Here is a 21,440-nt window from a genome sequence, read left to right on the forward strand (position 1 = left end):
ATTTACAACTAGTAGCCCGGTGCACGAAATTTGGGAATTATTTGCCCTAACCGGTTTGGCTCAGTGGATAGAGCATTGGCCTGTGGACTCAAAGGTCCAAGGTTCTATTCTGGTCAAGGGCATGTACCTTGGTTGTGGGCACATCCCTAGTGGGGAGTGTGCAGGAGGAAGCTGATCGATGTTTCTCTCTCATCGATGTTTCTAACTCTCTATCCCTCTTCCTAACTCTCTGTAAAAAAATCAATAAAATATTTTTTAAAAAAAGGGAATTAATCAGCAGAGATATTTTAATACTAGAGGCCTGGTGCACAAAAATTTGTGCACTCAGAGGGGTTCCCTTCAGCCTGCCCTGTGCCCTCTCACAGTCTGGGACACCTTGGTGGATGACCACCTGCTGGCTTAGGCCTGCTCCCTGGAGGATTGGGCCTAAGCTGGCAATCAGACATCCCACTGGCAGCCCGGCAGCCCTCGGGAGCAGACCTAAACTTCAGTCGGACATCCTTAGTGCTGCTGAGGAGGCAGGAGAGGCTCCCACTACCACTGCTGTACTGGCAGCCATCAGCCTGGTTTGTGGCTGAGCAGAGCTCCTCCATGTGGGAGTGCACTGACCACCAGAGGGCAGCTCCTGCATTGAGTGTCTGCCCTCTGGTGGTCAGTGTGTGTCATAATCACCATTCATTCCCAGTCTTTCTGCTGTTAGGGTCAGTTTGCATATTACCCTTTTACTATATAGGATAGAGGCCTGGTGCATGGGTTGGGGACTGCTGGTTTGCCCTGAAGGGTGGCCTGGATCAGGGTGGGGGTCCCACTTGGGTGCCTGGCCAGTTTGGGTGAGGGGCTGATGGCTGCTTGCAGCTGGTCACACCCCATTCAGTGTGGGGGTCCACACTGGGGTGCCTGGCTAGCCTGGATGAGGGGCTGATGGCTATTTTCAGGCTGGCCACACCCCCTTCAGGGTGGGGGTCCCCACTGGGGTGCGTGGTCATTCTGGGTGAGGGGCTGATGGCCGTTTTCAAGCTGGCCGGTGACTGAAGCTCCCAGCCTCTCCTTTTTTTCTTTCTTTTTTTTTTATTACTGGGATTTATTTACCTTATATAATTGAAACTTTGTTGCTGTCACTGGACCTGAGAGCTGGCTCCTGCTCACTGCAGCTCTGAGGCCACGGCCTGCTGAAAGCAGGTATCTGGGGTTTGTTTAGCTTCTATAATTGAAATGTTGTTGCTTTTGGAGCTTAGAGCAGCTGCTGCAGGCGGGGAACCTTGGCTTCCTCCATCACTGGAGCAAGCATGCCTCCTGCTTGCTTCAGCTGCACAGATGCTGGCCGCCATCTTTGTTGGCAGTTAATTTGCATATCTCACTGATTAGCCAATGGGAAGCATAGCGAGGGTATGATCAATTACCCTTTTTGTCTTTTATTAGATAGGATTGCTATTTGCCCTTTCTCTATAATAGAAGTGTGAGAGATGAAAGGAAATTAGTAAAATATATATGAAAAGAATCTATTAATTTATTAATAAATAAGCAATTATAAAAGGATATAACAACAACAGAGGCATGATATAAAAATGACAAAAACATGATATGAAAAGAACAAAAACATGATATGAAAACAACAAAGACATGATATGAAAACAACAGAAACATGATATAAAAACAACAGTGATGCAAACAATCACTGATAAAGTGATTAAACTTATTCTAATATCTTCCTGTACACTACATTAAGAGTGAAAACACTTTCAGAGCACTTGACTAGTTTCCCTTGTGATGAAGTATTTAGAACTTTAAGTGTAACATCACATGCTCATCAAACTCAAGAGAAAGCAACATATAACTGATCATGTGTGAAAATGCGTTCAGGTAGGAATATGCCTACTTTGTCTAGAGTTTGTCCTTGTGATTTATTAATAGTCATCACAAATGCTGGCATCAAGGGAAACTGTCGTCGAATCAATTTGAATGGGAGGCCAGTGTCAGATGGGGACAAATTAATTCTTGGAATCAGAACAACCTCTTCCTCTGCAGATCCTGTTAATACTTCAGCTTCAATAATGTTACGTCGTAATCTTTTGATAATAAATCTGGTACCATTACAAAGACCCCATTTACTATTGAGATTTCTCAATAGCATGATGATTGCACCCACTTTAAATTTTAATTTATGACATGGGATACCTGAAGGAGTAATACAATTAAGAATTCGATGGGAAAATTTTCCTTTTCAGCATCACATGTGAGATCAATGGAATCATCACTCAAATATGTGTGAAAATCTCCATCAAGTATATCCAAATTTTCTTCATTTAATTTTGAACATGCTCATTTTTTGGACAAAGAATTGCACTTTTATATATATATTTTTAATATTATCTATAACAGTGGTTCTCAACCTTGGGTACACATGAGAATCACATGGGAATCGTTTTAAAATACTGATTCCTGGGCCTCATCCTCTGGAAATTGTTTCTTTGTGATGGGGTGGGGCCACAACATTAGTAACAAAGAAACAGAATTTCTGGAGGATGAGGCCCAGAAATCAGGATTTTAAAAAGATTCCCAGGTGATTCTAATGTGCAGCCAAGGTTGAGAACCACTGATCATAGATATAGTATTTCCAAAGGTAGCTTCAATAATAGATCCATTACAAATCATTTCACTTCCACGCTCTGCTCTGAGAGCGGGTTCCTGCCTGAAACCTCACCCTGAGGGCTGGTTCCTGCCTGAAACCTCACCCTACAGGAAACAGTTGGGGGAGGATGCAGCCATTTCCAAGATGACCCCTGCAGGATTGACTTCCTTCCAGTTGGTCATTTATTTGTGAAGAGATGTGTACCTCTATATTTATTGCAGCTTTATTCATGGTGGCCAAGACATAGACACAACCTAAGTGCCCTTTGATGGATGATTGGATAAAAAAGATGTACTACATATATTCAATGGAATATATTCAGCAATGAAAATGGGGGAATATTGCCATTTGGGATAACATGGATGAATTTTGAGAGCCTCAAGTGAAAAAAATCATGAAAAAGGACAAGAATCATATGATTTCTGTGGGATATAAACAGAAAACAGCAAATAAACAAAACAAACAAACAAATGATAGTGGGGAAGGCCATGTAATAAGAATAGAGCCACAGTTGTCTAATAATTATTCACCTTACTAACTATAGATAAGAAGTTTTCTTACAGGCCCTGGGAAACGAGGATGAAACAAGACTGTAAAAAGATAAGATGCCTTGATGGTCCATGACTCAGACAAGAAATACATTTTGAGAGCAGACCAAGGACAGGACACACTTTGATTTGGTTGCTCAGACCCTGACCCTCTCCGGGAGTTTGCCTCAGGAACACTGACCATTCTCAGGTCCCAGGAAAAGGATGAGATGTTTGTAACATCATAGAAGATTAACCACCTTGTTATCAGACTTTGAGCTCCTGTAGGGGGGATTGCAGACTCTATCCTTCACTTTCCATGCTACACTTGCAGCTTGCAGCTGCAGGTAAGTATCTTCTCCCTCTTGTGTATATAATAAGCCAATTGGCCAGGGTGTGTTTCTCAGAGGAGAATTTCCAGGGTGACCAACTGCTCTCCCCACACTTCAGGCATTATTGGAAAAAACACTCATAAATGATTCAACCCAATCTCTGCTTAATTAGGCTCAAATAGTGACAGGTGGCCTCGAACCCATTGTGTATGTTTTCACAAACAAACAGAAACTCATAGACACACACAACAGTATGGTAGTTATCAGAGGAAAAAGGGGATGAGGGGACAGATAGAAAAGTGTAAGAGGTTCAAACATATGGTGATGGAAGGAGACTTGGCTGTGGGGTGGTGAACATACAATACAATATATAGATGTTGTATTATAGAACTGTACATTTGAAACCTATTATTTTTTTTTATTAAGCAATGTCATCCCAATGAATTTAATAAAACAAAAATTACTATCTTGGAAGAAATAGGGTGCAAGCTAGAAAAAAATTACAAATAATCAGCAAAATATATGTGAGTCAATAAGGAAGTGATTGAAATAAGATCAAGCTATAAACTGGGAGAAAATTTTGCAAATCACACATCTGATAAAGAACTTTTAAATATGCTTGATAAAGATCTGACAAAGAACAGAATGTATATCTTTCACCCCCTCCCAAAGGACTTGTATGCATGCATATAAGCATAACACTTGGACACAGACAGTAGGGGGGTGATTGCATGTGCTGGGGGACGAACAACCAGGTGGGTGGGAACAACCAAGGAGAGGTCAATGGGGGAAAAAGGAGACATATGTAATACTTTAAACAATAAAAAAATTTTAGAAAGAGACAGAACCTGGCTACAGAACCCGGCTGGAGAACCTGGCTGGAGAATCTGGCTAGGCTGCTGAACAACTGAGCACTGTCTCCATGTCATTTCCTCTTCGCCGATTCCGTCCACATCTTTGGGAACTCCTGGACCTGCTGGGGTTGGACACCAACAACCATATGCGCAAACCTCACAATTTCCTAGCTGTGCAGTCTGGAAAAGTTTCTTAATCCTTCTGAATCTTGATTTTAAAAATAGACAACTTGAGAATATTAACTACCTCATTGGGTTGTAGTGAGAATTTTTTTTTAAAACTTCATTGTTGAAAGTATTACATATGTGAAAAAAAATGGCAGAGGTATAGACAGACGTGTCCCTTGCCTTGTCCCAGAGCAGATAAGGTTGAGCAGCTGAAGCAGGTAACACACAGCCCGAATAAGGAGAGGATAATCAGCTGGGAGACAGTTTGCAGCCAGGAAAGGCAGAGGACTCCCGGATAAAGGGGACAGTTGGAGACTGCAGCTGGAATCTCTCCCAGAGCACCAGATCAGCAGTGGAGACTGTGCCATCTTGAGTGGCTGTTATTGGAAGCGTATACATCCAAAGACCCGGCATCCAGAGATCGGCTGCTAACCCGGAAACACTGGATCTGGGACAGCGCGACTACGTGGAGCCTTGCTTCTTCTCATGGAAAGCAGAGAAAGAACTACATAACCAAACACCTGGAGAAGAGAGATCATGGCGAGACCAAGAACCAGCCCGCACATGAAAGAAAAACAGGCATCACCAGAAAAGGAAGTAAACGAATTGGAGGTAACAGAGGCAAGAAACCTGTCAGAGAAAGAATTCAGAGAAATGGTCATAAGGTGGATGAAAAGAATGGAAGACAAATTCAACAATATGTGTAAGAACCAAGAGGAAATGAAGATTAACCAAGAAGAAATGAAAAATGATTTCACTGCTATAAAGAACACAATAGAAAGCATCAACAGTAGACTAGAAGAAGCAGAGGACTGCATCAGTGAGCTAAAAGACAGGTAGGAAAAAATACCCAAGCAGAGAAGCTTCTAGAAAAATAAATTAAAAAGCAGGAGGAGAGCCTAAGAGAACTCTGGGACAACACTAAACAAAACAACATCCGCATAATAGGGGTGCCAGAAGGAGAGGAAACTGAGCAAGGAATAGAAAACCTATCTGAAAAAATAATGACAGAAAACTTCCCTGATATAGGGAAGATATAACACAAATCCAAGCTCACAGAGTCCCAAACAAAATGAACCCAAAAAGACCGACGCCAAGGCACATAATAATTAAATTGGCAAACACCAACGACAAAGCAAGAATCTTAAAAGCAGCCAGAGAGAGACAGAAAGTCACTTACAAAGGATCCCCCATCAGACTAGCGACTGATTTCTCAACAGAAACACATCAGGCAAGAAGGGAAGGGAAAGAAATATATAAAGTCATGCAAAGGAAGGGTCTAAATCCAAGAATATTGTACCCAGCAAGGCTACCAATCAAAATTGAGGGTGAAATCAGGTGCTTCACAGACAAAAAAGGACTTCGGGAGTTGATTACCACCAAACCAGCAATGCAAGAAATGCTGAAGGGTCTGCTGTAAAAAGAAAAAATAGAAAACAAAGAAGAAAAACAGGGGTAAAGAATAAAAATGGTGACTAAAAAGTATCTATCAATAATAACTTTAAATGTAAATGGATTAAATGCCCCAAACAAAAGACATAGGGTAACTGAGTGGATAAGAAAACATGGCCCATATATCTGCTGTCTACAGGAAAGCCACCTCAGAAAAAAAGATGCACACAGACTGATGGTGAAGGGATGGATAAAGGTTTCTCAGGAGAATGGAAATGAAAAAAAAGCAGGGGTAGCAATACTTATATCTGAAAAATTAGATCTCAAATTGAAGGACATAAAAAGAGATAAAGAAGGCCATTTCATAATACTAAAGGGAGCAATCCAACAAGAAGAAATAAATCTGGTAAACATACACACACCCAATATAGGAGCACCCAAATAAATAAGAAATCTTCTGGAGGAGATCACAGGAGAGATTGACAGCAATACAATCATAGTAGGGGACTTTAACACCCCATTATCACCATTGGACAAATCCTCTAAACAAAACATCAGGAAAGAAACATCAATCCTAAATGACTCACTAGATCAAATGGAATTAATTGACCTCTTCAGAACACTTCACCCCAAAGGTACAGAATATACATTCTTCTCAAGTGCACATGGGTCATTTTCAAAGATAGACCATATATTGGGTCACAGACAAAGTCTCTTCAAATTCAAGAAAATTGAAATCATATCAAGCATCTTCTCAGACCACAATGGGATAAAACTGGAAATCAACTACAATAAAAACAATCCAAAAAATCAAACACATGGAGACTAAATAGCAAGTTATTAAACAATGACTGGGTTACCAAAGAGATCAAAGAAGAAATAAGAAAAACATCATGGCAACAAACAACAATGAAAACACAACAATCCAAAACTTATGGGACACAGCAAAAGCAGTCTTGAGAGGGAACTTCACAGCTCCACAAACCTACTGCAAGAAACAAGAAACAATGAGAATAAATCATCTAACCCTACAACTCAAAGAGTTAGAAAGAGAGAAACAAGAAAAGCCCAGTGTAAGCAGAAGGAAGGAAATAATAAAGATCAGAGCAGAGATAAACAACATAGAGACCAAAAAAAAAAAAAAAAAAAAAAAAACCAATACAAAAGATCAACAAAACCAAGAGCTGGTTCTTTGAAAGGATAAACAAAATTGATGAACCTCTAGCCAGGCTCACCAAGAAACAAAGTGAGAGGACCCAAATAAACAAAATCAGAAATGAAAGAGGAGGAGTAACAACAGACCCCACAGAGATACAAAGGATTGTTAGAAAATACTATGAACAGCTCTACTCCAACAAACTAGACAACCTGGAGGAAATGGACAAATTCCTAGAAAAATACAACCTCCCAAAACTTAATCAGGAATAATCTAAAAATCTCAATAGGCCAATAACTATAGAAGAAATTGAAGCAGTCATCAAAAAGCTTCCAGCAAACAAAAGCCCAGGACCAGATGGCTTCACAGGGGAGTTTTACCAAACATTCAAGGAAGAACTAAAACTTATCCTCCTCAGACTATTTCAAAAAATTCAAGAGGAAAGAACACTTCCAAGCTCATTCTATGAAGCCAGCATCACCCTAATACCAAAACCAGGTAAAGACAACAGAATGAAAGAGAATTACAGGCCAATATCCCTCATTAACATAGATTTCAAAATCCTCAACAAAATCTTAGCAAATCGTATCCAGCAGTACATCAGAAAGATCATACACCATGACCAAGTAGGATTTATCCCAGGGATGCAGGGATGGTACAATATCCGCAAATCAATAAACGTGATACATCACATAAACAAATTGAGAGATAAAAACCACATAGTCATATCAATTGATGCAGAAAAAGCATTTGACAAATGCTGATCCTGGTCCGGGAGGCCTCTCGGCTCCGCAGATCTTGGGGTCCTGAGGCCTCGCGGCTCCGCTGATCCGGGGGTCCTGAGGCCTCTCGGCTCCACTGATCCCGGAGCCGGGAGGCCTCGCGGCTCCGCTGATCCTGGGCCGGGAGGCCTCTCGGCTCCGCTGATAACTGGGGCCGGGAGGCCTCTCGCCTCCGCTGATACCAGGGTCCTGAGGCCTCATGGCTCCGCTGATCCCGGGCCAGGAGGCCTGTCTGCTCCACTGTTCCCAGGGCCCTGAGGCCTCTCTGCCCTGTTGCTTCAGGGCTGTTTGGCTTCGCTCCGCTTGGAGCCTGAGTATGCAAATTAACCGCCATCTTTTAGCTTCTATAATTGAAACATTGTATCTTTTGGAGTTGTTGCTTCAGGAGCTCAGAGCCCCCCAGCTGCAGATGGGGAACCTTGGCTTCCTCATGCTGGGGCAAGCAAGCCTCCCTGTTCGCATCAGCTGCCTGGCTGCTGGCCGCCATCTTGGCTGCCAGTTAATTTGCATATCTCGCTGATTAGCCAATGGGAAGGGTAGCGGTCCTACGCCAATTACCATGTTTCTCTTTTATTAGTGTGTGTGTGTATATATATATATACATCTATACTAATGTATAGAATAAGTATAATTCTATATATTGCTAAAATATAAAATTATACTTATTCTATTCACTTTGGGAAGAAAGTAATATACAGGGACCATTATGCACAGGTACCCACTGTCTGGGAAAAGGATGCAGGGATGTTTTTTTCTTTACTTTTCTAAAAATATGTTTTTTATTGATTTCAGAGAGGAGGGGAGAGGGAGAAAGCTATAGAAACATCAAAAAATGAATGAGAATCATTGACTGGCTGCCTCCTGCACGGCCCCTAATGGGGACTGAGCCCACAACCCAGCAATGCGCTCTGACTGAGAATCAAACTGTAACCTTCTGGTTCATAGATTGACACTCAACCACTGAGCCATGACAACTGGGCAGGGATGTTTTTTCTAAAGATCGCTTAAGTAGCTTCCTGGGGTGAATGTCTGACTTTTATTGGGTGTTCTATTGCCTTTCAGTATCTCACAACTACAATATGAACTATTCTGATCTTTTCACCCTCCTTATAGTAATGGACATACTAAGCTGCCAGCTAGTTGGTTTCTGATATGTGGGGTAACTATTTATTCATTTATCCCTGCCAACTGCAGCAGGGGACATTGTTCCTTAGGATGACTGAGCATCTTTATGCCTCAGAAACTTCACAGAGTCTGATCCCCCCAAAAAACCTCATGGTTGTGGCATGGGACTGCAACAAGGATCTTCACCTGCGAAGCCCTGCTGAATATATTGTTTTAACCATTTTTGTTATGCCAGTAGTTATAGGTTCCCTTAATGTAGATGTGAACCAGCTGGCTTGTAGCATGGTAAAAGCCCTGAATGCCACCTCTAGGGCTATACATGGGAAAAATAGTGAGCCAGGCAGGGAGGCAGTTCTAAAGAATTGGGTAGAAGTAGATTATTTGCTGCTGCTACATAACCAAAATTATGAGTAATCCAAAGGAATGTGCTGTTTTAATATTTCTGACCACTCTCAATTGATAGAAAACAGCATTCAACAAATTAGGGAAACCATCTCCAAGGTAAAACAATGAGAAGACCTTTTTTTTTGTATTTGACTTATTCAAGTATACCTTCTGGCTACCCAACATGTCTGAGTTGTGGGAATTCTTTTTAATTTTTCTCCTGTTTATTTTTTGTAGTCTGATTGCTTGCTGCTTGTTGGGGGCAAGTTCCTCAGCCAGGGACTTGCCCCCCCCTGAGTGCAGGAAATTGGGAGAATACATGAGTGACCATAGGTAGGTGGGACATGCTTTATTACGAACAAAGCATCCCCAAACTGACTGGTCAGTGGCAACTTATATACACACTTAAACAAAAGAGGCCTCATGCTAATTAGTGACATCCGTGGTGCTACATTAACATAAACAGATTACATAAGGGTGCACTTGTGCAGTACATATATTGCTACTGCTGAGTTATTGACCTTGCACATGCGTAGGGCAAAAGGGTCTTTAACATAGTAATACTACTGTGTCTTTGCCTGCATGCATGAGTATGGGAGTAGGCCCTGAATCTCTGGCATACTCTGGTTAGGGCCCCTATACTCTACCCCTGACAGTGGATTGTTTCTATGGGGTACCCTGGCCCATATGCCAGTTCCTTGAACACAGAATCTACAATAGTTATACAAACTATAATATGTTATGACTAGTACTCTGGCCCCAATAACAAAATGCAAAAATGCCCAGCGCCATCCTCCTAACAGTCTCTCCTACTAGTCTCGGAGGGGGTAATGGGAGAGGGCTTGTATGGTCTTCACTTTCCTGTCTAGCTCTTGTAGGGCACTGGTTACATTTTCTTGATTGTTAAGTATACTAGAGGCCTGGTGCATGAAAATTCATGCACTCAGGGGGTCCCTCATCCCAGCCTGTGCCCTCTCGCACTCCAGGACCCCTGGGGAATGTCCGCCTGCAGACTTAGGCCCGGTCCCAATGGAAAGCAGGCCTAAGCCTGCAGTTGGACATCCCTCTCACAGTCTGGGAGCCCTCACTCCTTACTGCCTGCCTGGTTGTTGCTCCTTACCACTGGGCTCACTGCTCCTTAGCACTGTCTCGGGGGCAGGAGAGGCTCCTGTCAGAGCTGCTGCCCAGCTTCAGGCTGAGCAGCGCTCCCCTGCAGGAGCACACTGACCACCAGGGAAATGTTTCTGCGTTGAGCGTCTGCCCCTGGTGGTCAGTGAGCATCATAGCAACTGGTTGTTCCACCATTCAGTCGATTTACATATTACCCTTTTTTTTTTAATCTTTTTTTTTATTTTTTTTATTGCTTAAAGTATTACAAAGGGTATTACATATGTGTCGATTTTTCCCCCCGCTCTAGACAGTCCCCTAGCCTCCCCCTATCCCCCAGTGTCTTATGTCCATTGGTTATGCTTATATGCATACATACAAGTCCTTCGGTTGATCTCTTACCGCCCTACCTCCTGCCCCCCAACCCTCCCCGGCCTTCCCGCTGCAGTTTGACAATCTGTTTGAGGCTGCTCTGCCTCTGTATCTATTATTGTTCAAAAGTTTATAATGGTCTCTATTATCCATGAATGAGTGAGATCATGTGGTATTTTTCCTTCATTGACTGGCTTATTTCACTTAGCATAATGCTCTCCAGTTCCATCCATGCCGTTGCAAATGGTAAGAGATCCTTCCTTTTTAGAGCAGCATAGTATTCCATCGTGTAGATGTAACACAGTTTTCTAATCCATTCATCTACTGATGGGCACTTAGGCTGTTTCCAGATCTTAGCTATGGTGAATTGTGCTGCTATGAACATAGGGGTGCATATATCCTTTTGATTGGTGTTTCTGTTTTCTTGAGATATATTCCTAGAAGTGGGATCACAGGGTCCTATGGGAGTTCCATTTTTAGTTTTTTGAGGAAACTCCATACTGTCTTCCATAGTGGCTGCACCAGTCTGCATTCCCACCAGAAGTGCACAAGTGTTCCTTTTTCTCCACATCCTCTCCAGCACTTGTCGTTTGTTGATTTGTTGATGATAGCCAGTCTGACAGGTGTGACATGGTACCTCATTGTTGTTTTGCTTTGCATCTCTCGGATGATTAGTGACTTTGAGCATATTTTCATATGTCTCTTGGCTTTCTGAATGGATTGGTAGAATCAACATCATTAAAATGTCCATACTACCCAAAGCAATCTATAAATTCAACGCACTTCCCATTAAAATGCCAACGGCATACTTCACAGATCTAGAACGAACTCTCCAAAAATGTATCTGGAATAAAAAAAGACTCAGAATAGCTGCAGCAATCCTGAAAAAGAACAAAGTAGGTGGGATCCCAATACCAGATATCAAGATGTATTACAAAGCCACTGTTCTCAAAACTGCCTAGTACTGGCACAAGAACAGGCATATAGATCAATGGAATAGAATAGAGAGCCCAGAAATCAGCCCGAACCAATATGCTCAATTAATATTTGACAAAGGAGGCAAGAACATACAATGGAGTCAAGATAGTCTCTTCAATAGATGGTGTTGGGAAAATTGGACAGATATATGCAAGAAAATGAAACTAGACCACCAACTTACATCATACACAAAAATAAACTCAAAATGGATAAAGGACTTAAGTGTACGACAGGAAACCATAAAAATTCTAGAAGAATCCAAAGGCAACAAAATCTCAGACATATGCCAAAGCAATTTCTTCACTGATACAGCTCCTCGGGCACTTGAAACTAAAGAGAAAATGAACAAATGGGACTACATCAAAATAAAAAGCTCTGCACAGCAAAGGAAACCATCAACAAAACAACGAGAAAACCCACTGTGTGGGAAAACATATTTGCCAATGTCATATCTGATAAGGGCCTAATCTCCAAAATTTATAGGGAACTCATGCAACTTAACAAAAGGAAGATAAACAATTCAATAAAAAAATGGGCAAAGTACCTAAATAGACACCTTTCAAAAGAGGACAGTCATTTCTTTTTTTGTGTGGCTGTTTTCTTTCTGAGATTTTTATTTCTTCTTTTTACACCAGTCCCTTTAGCATTTCTTGCATTGCTGGCTTGGTGGTGATAAACTCCCTCAGCCTTTTTTTGTCTGTGAAGCTTCTTATTTCCCCTTCAATTTTGAATGATAGCCTGGCTGGATAGAGTATTCTTGGATTCAGTCCTTTGCTTTGCATCACTTTGTCAATTTCCATCCATTCTTTTCTGGCCTGATGTGATTCTGTTGAGAAATCATTTGATAATCTAATGGGAGATCATTTGTATGTAGCTTTCCATCTCTCTCTTGCAGTTTGTAAGATTCTCTCTTTGTCCTGAACATTTTCCATGGTAATTATGATGTGTCTTGGTGTGGGTCTTTTCGGGTTCACCTTGTTTGGGACTCTCTGGGCTTGTGTGACTTTTTTCTTCCTCACACCATGGAAGTTTTTTGATATTATTTTTTCGAATAGGTTTTCTAATCCTTGTTCCTCTTTCTGTTGTTCTGGAACCCCTATTATTCGTATGGTGTTTCGTTTCATGTTGTCCTAAAGCTCCCTTAGACTCTCCTCCTGTCTTTTAATTTTTTTCTGCTATTGAAGTACAGTTTGGGTGTGTTTTGCTTTCTTGTCTTCTAATTCACTAATTCAGTCCTCCGCTTCTCCTTGTCTACTCTTGATACTTTCAATGGTGTTTTTTATTGAAGCTATATCACTCTTCATTTCTTCTTCGGTCTTATATAAGTTATTCATCTTTTCATCTGTTTCTTCTTGCTTCTTGCATAAGTTGTTGATTTTTTCCTCCATCTGGTTTGTGCTCTCTAGGACCCTTATTCTGAATTCTTTTTCTGTCATGTTGCATGCCTCTGTATCACTTAGCTGCTCTCTGGCGAGCCTTCCTTTTCTTGCCTTTGGGGGTTTCTTTGTCTACCCATGTTTGATTTAGTTGTTGAGTCATTCAGTGGCTGCTCCCTGTGTGGCAGTGGCCCCTCTGGCTGTGGTTGCTCCTTGGGCAGTTGTGGTAGCAGCTGCTCCTCTGTTGGTAGCTGGTCCTCTGGTGGGTGCTGTTCACAGCTGTGGTGGCTCTTCTGGCTGATGGGGGGAGGCTTCACACACAGCAACTGTTCCTCAGACAGAGCTTGTGGTGATCAGGAGGCCGCTGTTGCTTGGATCTGCTTTCTGTGGGGAGAAGCAGGGCTCATCTGAGTTCACATAGTCACGCTGCTTGAGAGCCATTGCTTCCAGGTTAGTAGCTGATCTCTGGATGCCGGTAACAGCCACTCAAGATGGTGCGGTCTCCCTTCAGCATTTCATATAATACTGGTTTGGAGGTGATGAACTCCTTTAGCTTTTTCTTATCTGTAAAGCTCTTTATCTGACCTTCAATTCTAAATGATATCTCTTTGTTGAAGTTCTCTTAAATTCCTTGAGCATACTTATAACCATTATTTTTAACTCTAAATTGAGTAGATGGTGTGCTCCCATTTCATTTAAATATTTTTCTGTTTTTTTCTTCCTGTTTTTTATTTTTTATTTTGGTGAATTTGTTTGTTTGTTTTTGTTTCTCTAGTTTGACTACTGTCTGTATTTGTCTCTGCATATTAGGTAGATAGGCTATATTTCCCAGTCTTGTTATGGTGACTTTGCATATTAGCTATCTTGTGGGGGTCAATGAAACAGTCTTCTTGATCACCTGATCCAGGTGTTCCAGTAATGTTACATGTTTGGTATATGTGAGTTCTCCTTTTGTAGTTGGGTTTTGTTTCCTCTTGGCCAATCCATGAGTGGGATTGACCCTCCCACTGGCTGACTATTAGGATCAACTTCAACCACAATGTACAAGCTGCTATGCAAGGGTTGACCCAATGAAGCAAATTTTACCCCAGCAGCATCTGATATCTACAAAGATCTCCCTTTGGGTGTGTTTCTTGTGGGAACATTGAATTATGTTCTGATGTGGTCTGAAGCACACTACCAGGTGTGTGGCTCTAGGTCCTATTGGGAGGCACACTGTGTACAGGTCAACATTGGGACCTGCCTGGGATGACCCTGGGCTACCTGTTTGGAACTACAATGTATGGCTGTCTCTGCTGGTCCTGAGGATCTGTGGAAGGAGCTAAGCTGGTACACCATGGCTGGCTTCCACCAGAACCAAATCTGAGAAAAGATGAACAAAAGGCATAATTTTTTTTTTTTTTAAGATAGTAAGGTAGGAATGTCTTTTACATGAACAAGTTTGGACAGCTCCTTCCTCACTTCCTCTTTCTTCCTCAATATGCTTCTTGAGGATTGCCTTCAAAGTTAAAGAAGGGAGAAAGATCCATATTTTATAGGTAAAGGAATATGGGTATATGTGTATGTGTGTTGAGGGAGAGGCGGGGAAATGTTGGACTTGCTGCAGAGGGGACCTCTCCCCTAATTTTATATCTTAAATCTCCCAGTGTATTTGTTCTCAGCAAAGGTTTCTCATTGCTTTCTGTTTTCTGTCTCTGTTGTTTTCAGGCTATAATCCATTTTAAAGATGGAGCCTAACAAATTAGTACTTCTTTTAGAGATTGATGCTCAGAGAATATTTGTACAAATAAATGATTCATTTCACTATTTATAGAATTTATTAATAATCCTGAAGCATTCAGGGATAGAGTTGGGTGAATAGACAGAATTAGCTCTGAGGGCAGCTGGTGGGTGAAGATCACTGGGAAGAGTAAGAAACATAGCTGGGTGTGTTATCCCTCCAAGCCCCATCATCAACATCAACTTTGTGGCCAAAGGTGATTTGTAAACATTCTGTGATTTTTCTTTAGTTTAGCTAAAACTGTTTTTCTATGTCTTTACCCTTAAGGGAATAAAGACATAACTCTCTTTTCAAAAGTGGGTTTGTTTTTTTTAACAGTAATTCAAGTTTATATTTGATGGTTTTCTATTAGATGAGCCTGTCTTTAACAACTAGAATTTTCATCCTGTCCCAGTCAAAGTATGATTCAATATGAATTCTTTAAATGGTTTACCAAACATTTCTAGATATGAAGGAGAAAAATATTTAAAATTTAATACCATTTTTCTATGACTCTAAGCATTGATAAATAAAGAAAAGATATTCTTCTTCACAGACATAGGTTAGACATAAAGATGAGAGAGAAAGCAAGAATCATAGTGATTTTTGTTGTTGTTAATCCTCATCCAAGGATATTTTTTTCTTTTGAATTCTTACAGAAAGTGGAAGGGAAGAATGGAGGAATGGGAGAGAGAGAGAAACATTGATGTGAGAGAGACATATACATAGGTTGCCTCCTGCATGAGCCCTGAATGGGGCCAGGGATCAATTCTACGTGGCCAGAGTGATTTTTGATCAATTTATTTACAAATATTTATTTAGAACCCCTTTTTATCCAGTGTTATACTGGTGGTCCTACCATCATCTCAGATTAAATTTATTGTGGTGACATTGGTTAATAATATTATAAGTTTCTGGTGAACAATTATATAATACATCATCTGTATATTTCATTGCATGTTCACCACCCAAAGCCTTGTATCCTTCCATCACCACAAATTTGAACCTTTCTCCACAATCCCCTCACCCACCATAGTGCTGTCTATGCCTATGAGTCTGTTTGTTTATTCACTGGTTGAATTTGATTTTACATCCCAAATATGAAGGAAATCATATGGTTCTTGTCCTTTTTCATTGGACTATTTTTTTGTTTGTTCAGCATGATACTCTCAAGATCTTACAACTGGATAATTTTGATTTGGATAGACTCATGGGCATGTCTTGTAGTTAGCAGGCTCTTGGGCAGTCCAGGGTGACAGGAAAAACTGGACCTTGTGTCCCTCATCATTCAACAGACTAGTTAAGGCCTCTTCCTAAAGCAGTTTCAGGTTTCTGAAGGCCAGAAGGAGACAGGAAACCACAGTGCATCAGCACTTTTGGAGTCTACTTGCTTCTACTGCCCTATTGTCCACAGCAAGTCACAGGGCCCACCTAGATGCAAGGGGTGGATAAACAGACTCAGCTGGATGAGGGAGGAGCTGCAGATCCACATCCCAAAGAGGCATGTGTACAAAGATGAGAATAATTCATGGCCATATCTGCCATCTGTCACATAGATTGCCAAAACTATCAGCATTGGCAAAGTGTTTCAGTGTTGGAGCTGGCCTTTGGTGGCTTTTCATTTCACCTCCTATTATTTTCCTACTTCTCTTTGGATGATCAACTAAAGCCTTCATGATATCCTTAAGTTGTAGTGTTTTATTGTGAAGCGAACTAAATAATAATCTGAACTCCTAACTACATTTTCCCTTAATCTTAGGGAAAATATCCAGTGCTCTCAGCTTCTGGAAATTCTCTCATCCCAGAATTCTGGTTATCAAATTTGGCAATCCTTGGATTAACAACAGCTTTACCATAAAATGTATGTGTGAAGGGGAATAACTACTGATTTTATGGAAGCCAGAATGAAGGGTTCTGTAAAATCTCTTTTTGTTTGATTGATATTAAAATAACCATTCAGATTTACAGAATAGACAGAAGAGGGAACAATGGAAATAAAGAGAACAGTTAGCAGACTGCTGAGACATAGATTTTTATGGTAGCTTGGGCTGGTCTAGTGGTCTTCAAAAGAAGCAGTAAGATTTGTGGATGGAGCCAGGAGAACTTGCCAGTGCATTAGATCAGGAAGGTAAGGGAAAGATAAGAGTCAAGGGAGATTCCTAGAATTTTGGTTTGAGGAACTGGGTGAATAGTGATGATATCTCTGAAAAATAAAATGTACTTTACAATCATGTTTGTAATATTTTCAGTGTTATGTAATATGCATCCACTCAAATCAGAGACAGGTGGTTAAAATACAGGATTCCTGCAGGAATCAGTCTTATTCAAGGGCTGTGCTAATAGGGTCTTTCCTTTGGGACAAACAGGCTCTCAGATGTGGTTGCCAATTGTCATCCATGGTCCCAGTCTGTGCTTAACAAATCTTGAAGACTTCACGTTTATAGACACATTAAAAAGATAAACAGAATTACTGAAGAGAAATAGGGAAATAGGTATATATTTGATTTAGTGTTTAACTTATGACAGTTATTATTAATTTGTTTGTTTGTTTATTTTTGTTCATGCTCACCTGAGGATACTTTATTGGTTTTTAAAGAGATTGGAATGGAGGGAGGGTGAAGGAGAGATAGAAACATCAATGTGAGAGAGACACATTGACTGGTTGTCTCTCACATGCATCTTGACCAAGGCCAGCGATGTAAACTGTAACCCAGGAACATGCTCTTGACTGGGGAATCTAACCCGAGACTCTTTGGTGTGTGGGCTAATGCTTTAACAGCTGAACCACACCAGCCAGGTCAAGACATTGCTATTTTTAAAAGATCATTCAGTTTCAATGATTGGTAAAACTTATCACTGAAAACATCCTGTGGAAGTTCTGAATTTAATCGGATAATTTATTACATATTCAAAATATGTACTTATTGTAGGCCTTTCAGTTTTTCTTCTTGAATCAGTTTTGGTAATTTGTGTGCTTCTAGAAATTTCATATAATCATATTTGGGGGGGCACAAATATACATAATACAATTTTATCACCCATCTTTAAAAAAATCATATGAGATATGTTCTAAGACCACAGTGGATTGAATGAGAACTCTATAACAGAAAGACTACATAAATATATTCTGCACTGCCCTATCAGCAGCATATGACTCCCTAACTGGTCATCAGAATCTGGAAAAAGGCCTTGCTGATGGACCTCCATGGTCAAATTCTACCTCTGAAAAGGGACTTTTCTGGATTTGGAAGAACAACACTGTCACGGGAGGAGGGAAGAGTACAAGGTAAATGGCCATTTCTCCTTTTTATTCTACCCATTGCTGAAGCCAGTCTGTGTTGAAGAGAAGAGCAGATAATGTTCCCCACCCCACACCTGCCCCCTGGTTCCAACTCTCATCACATCTTTTTCACTTAGAGGACAGATGGCCTTGCTTAAGAAAAGACAACTCAGTCTCTGCTCACCCTTGGCCAGCTCTCAACCACTAGTTAGGGCATGCTAACCCTGTAGGCATAATCAGCTACATCTGGTTTAATGTATCCTCTTCATGAAAGTTCTGAGAGCACTTCCTGGTTGGGGGCAGATTTGTTCCCAGCTGAGCTGAGAATCAGCCTCAAAGAACACTGGCAACACCAGGGGACATAATCCTGCAAGGCTGTGAACAGCCTCATCCTCGGTCCACTCACAGTGATTTTGAGGACTTCAGCTTTCTTTTTAAACAAGAGAGAGGCTCCTGTCTGTCTCTGACAAATGAGGAAACAGATCTAGAAAGGGTAGATGGTGCACACACACTGCTCAGGATCAGGAACCAAAATCTAAGTCTTAGAGTTCCTTCTGTCTCTCCAGGAAAAAAAAAATAATCCTAGACAAAATATTAGCAAACTAAACTCAACAGCACATTAAAAAGATCATATGCCACAATCAAGTGGGATTTTGGGTGCACTTCCTTTTATGAAAGTAAATCTGTACCTTACTATGGTGAATATCTTTAGATAGGACAAGGGTCTCAAGGCCTGGGCATTTCTTACAAAATGCATTCTTGCTAAGTGTTAAAATGAAGCACAGTACCTTGCATACACATCTGTAAGCAGGATGAGTTTGACAAGAAACCAACCTAATCGAACAAGTGTAGGCAATTGCAAAGAAGAAATCAGTGTGTAATTGACCAAATACTGTATAAAATCACTGTCTAAGCCTTCCTTTGGGGATACAGAGCTTTGGATGTGAACCCCCTGTCTACTTTATTTGTTACAGGAAATAAAACTACTACTTTCTAACAACTATGTCTTGTACTTGAATAGAACATCCCAAGCTGTGAAACCCTTGAGTGTTCAGTAATATCATGAAACTTTAGTCACAAAGGTGTCTAACACCAAGACAAATTCATAGATATAGGATCTGACTTATGGTGAGTTAACAATAGCTATTATAGGTGGCGACAACACAATAGTTTCCTGCTATGAATAATGAACGTTCTTCTACCTCCAACAGATGGAGAAAACTCTATTGTGCAATTACCTCAAAATGACCTCATTTATGATTAATTTGGTCTTGTAGCCAAACTCTTGTCAAGGCAACAATTCACTTTTACTACATGCTATGTGGTCCTAGATTTAAGACACATGGAGGTGTGGAGAGTTACAAAACACAAAGTTATTTCCAAACAGTGACCTCTAATTTTACATACTTTCCTTGGTACCCAGGTGAGGAGGAGTTCAATGTAACTGCTGTACATGATGTCAGGCTATCCTATTCTATATAACAAAGAGTTAATATGCAAATGGTCATCACGCGCCCTTGCACCCTCATGGTGGGGCCAGGGGACCTGAGGCCAGGCTGAGGAACCTGAGACTGTGCCCCTCATCCTGACACTGGGGGACCTGAGGCTATACCCCCTGCCTGGCGGGGCTTGATGGGGGACCTGAGGTCATGCCCCTAGCCCAGTGGGACTTGACGGGGGACCTGAGGCTGTGCTCCCTGCCCTATGGGACTTGATTGGGGACCTGAGGCCACGCCCCTCACCCAGTGGGGCTTGACAGAGAACATGAGGCTGTGCTCCCCGCCCTGTGGGGCTTTACAGGGGTGGGGCCGTCCAGGTCTGTGTCTCGTGTGATTTTGAGGTGCACGTGGGTGGGCAGGGACTTGACTCTGGGTCCTGTGACACACTCCAGACTCTGACAGGAGGTAGATTTTCATATACATTTTACTAATTTTCTTTCATCTCTGACACTTCTATTATAGAAAAAGGGCAAATAGCAATATTAAAATACAGTGGGGCCTTGACTTACAAGTTTAATTCATTTTGTGACGGAGCTCCTAACTCAAATTACTCGTATGTCAAATCAAAAGTGAACAAGTGAGACACGTGATTCTGGGCTGATGTTGTGGCATTCACTGTGACGTTCGCTGTGCCAACTAGCGGTGGGGTATCTGAAGCTGGCTTGTAACCCCAATTTTAGCTCGCAACTCAAAGCAAAAAATCTGCCGAGAGACAGCTCGTACCTCGAAAAACTCGTTAGTCGGGGCACTCGTAAGTCAAGGCCTCACTGTATTTCCTCTAATTAATTCCCTTTTAATGTGCATGAATTTTGTGCACCAGGCCACTAGTGTGTTAATAACAGGTACAAGGTTCTGAGTTATGGTGACGTTTTCCTGAAGAAATTTTCAGACATAGTATTTCCAATGAACTTAGTCACTTATCCAGCAGTTTTTAGTGAAGTCCCCAGTGAGGAGCCCATATGGGAAGGACCTTTAGAACTCCAACTATAAGCAATAAATAAATCCCTGATCTCAAGTGTACAGAAGCCACTCAGAATGTGAAACCACAAGAACAAAACTATAAGCCAATCTCAAACACAGTCACCTAGAAAACAAAGGAAGATGAGGCCCAAAGCTGCAAAACGGGAAGCACACCACAAAACCGCTTTTTTCCAGCCAACATCATGAGACTGTGAGATAGAGAGAGAGAAAAAAAATTAAGGCTGAAAAAGAAACAGAAAGCAATCAAACAGCTGAAGTAACTAGCAGCAGCCAGCAAACAGCTAGGAAAGCCAGTTGGAGAAAATTCAAAAGGAGACAGCTCTTTTCCTACAGCTAGGCGATTTGAATGGAGTTCTTTAACTAGTCAAAGAAAACAAATGGTTACCAGAAATAAGCACACATATGTCTTCTTTTTAAACTTGATAACCTGAATCTTCTTTGGTTCACACTTGATGTTTGTCTCAAATTTATCAAATATTCTGAATATGTGGGAAGTTTTTAAATGTTTGCTAATTGACTTCCCTGCCTTTCAATATAAAGTGGAGAGGAGAGAGAGTAAGGAGTTTGGGTTTGTTGTTTTTTTAAACCAAAGCTGGAAGATCTAAAAGAGACATGTCATTTTTATCCATTAAGGGACAGCGTCTCATATAAACAAATAAAACCATCCTAACTTTTAGAGAGAAAGAAAAGAGACAAGATCAGAGAGAAGTGAATGACAAAAATGAGAGAGGAATTCTCT

This window comes from Myotis myotis, unplaced genomic scaffold, assembly GCF_014108235.1.
Source record: "Myotis myotis isolate mMyoMyo1 unplaced genomic scaffold, mMyoMyo1.p scaffold_m19_p_11, whole genome shotgun sequence".
Taxonomy (NCBI): domain Eukaryota; kingdom Metazoa; phylum Chordata; class Mammalia; order Chiroptera; family Vespertilionidae; genus Myotis; species Myotis myotis.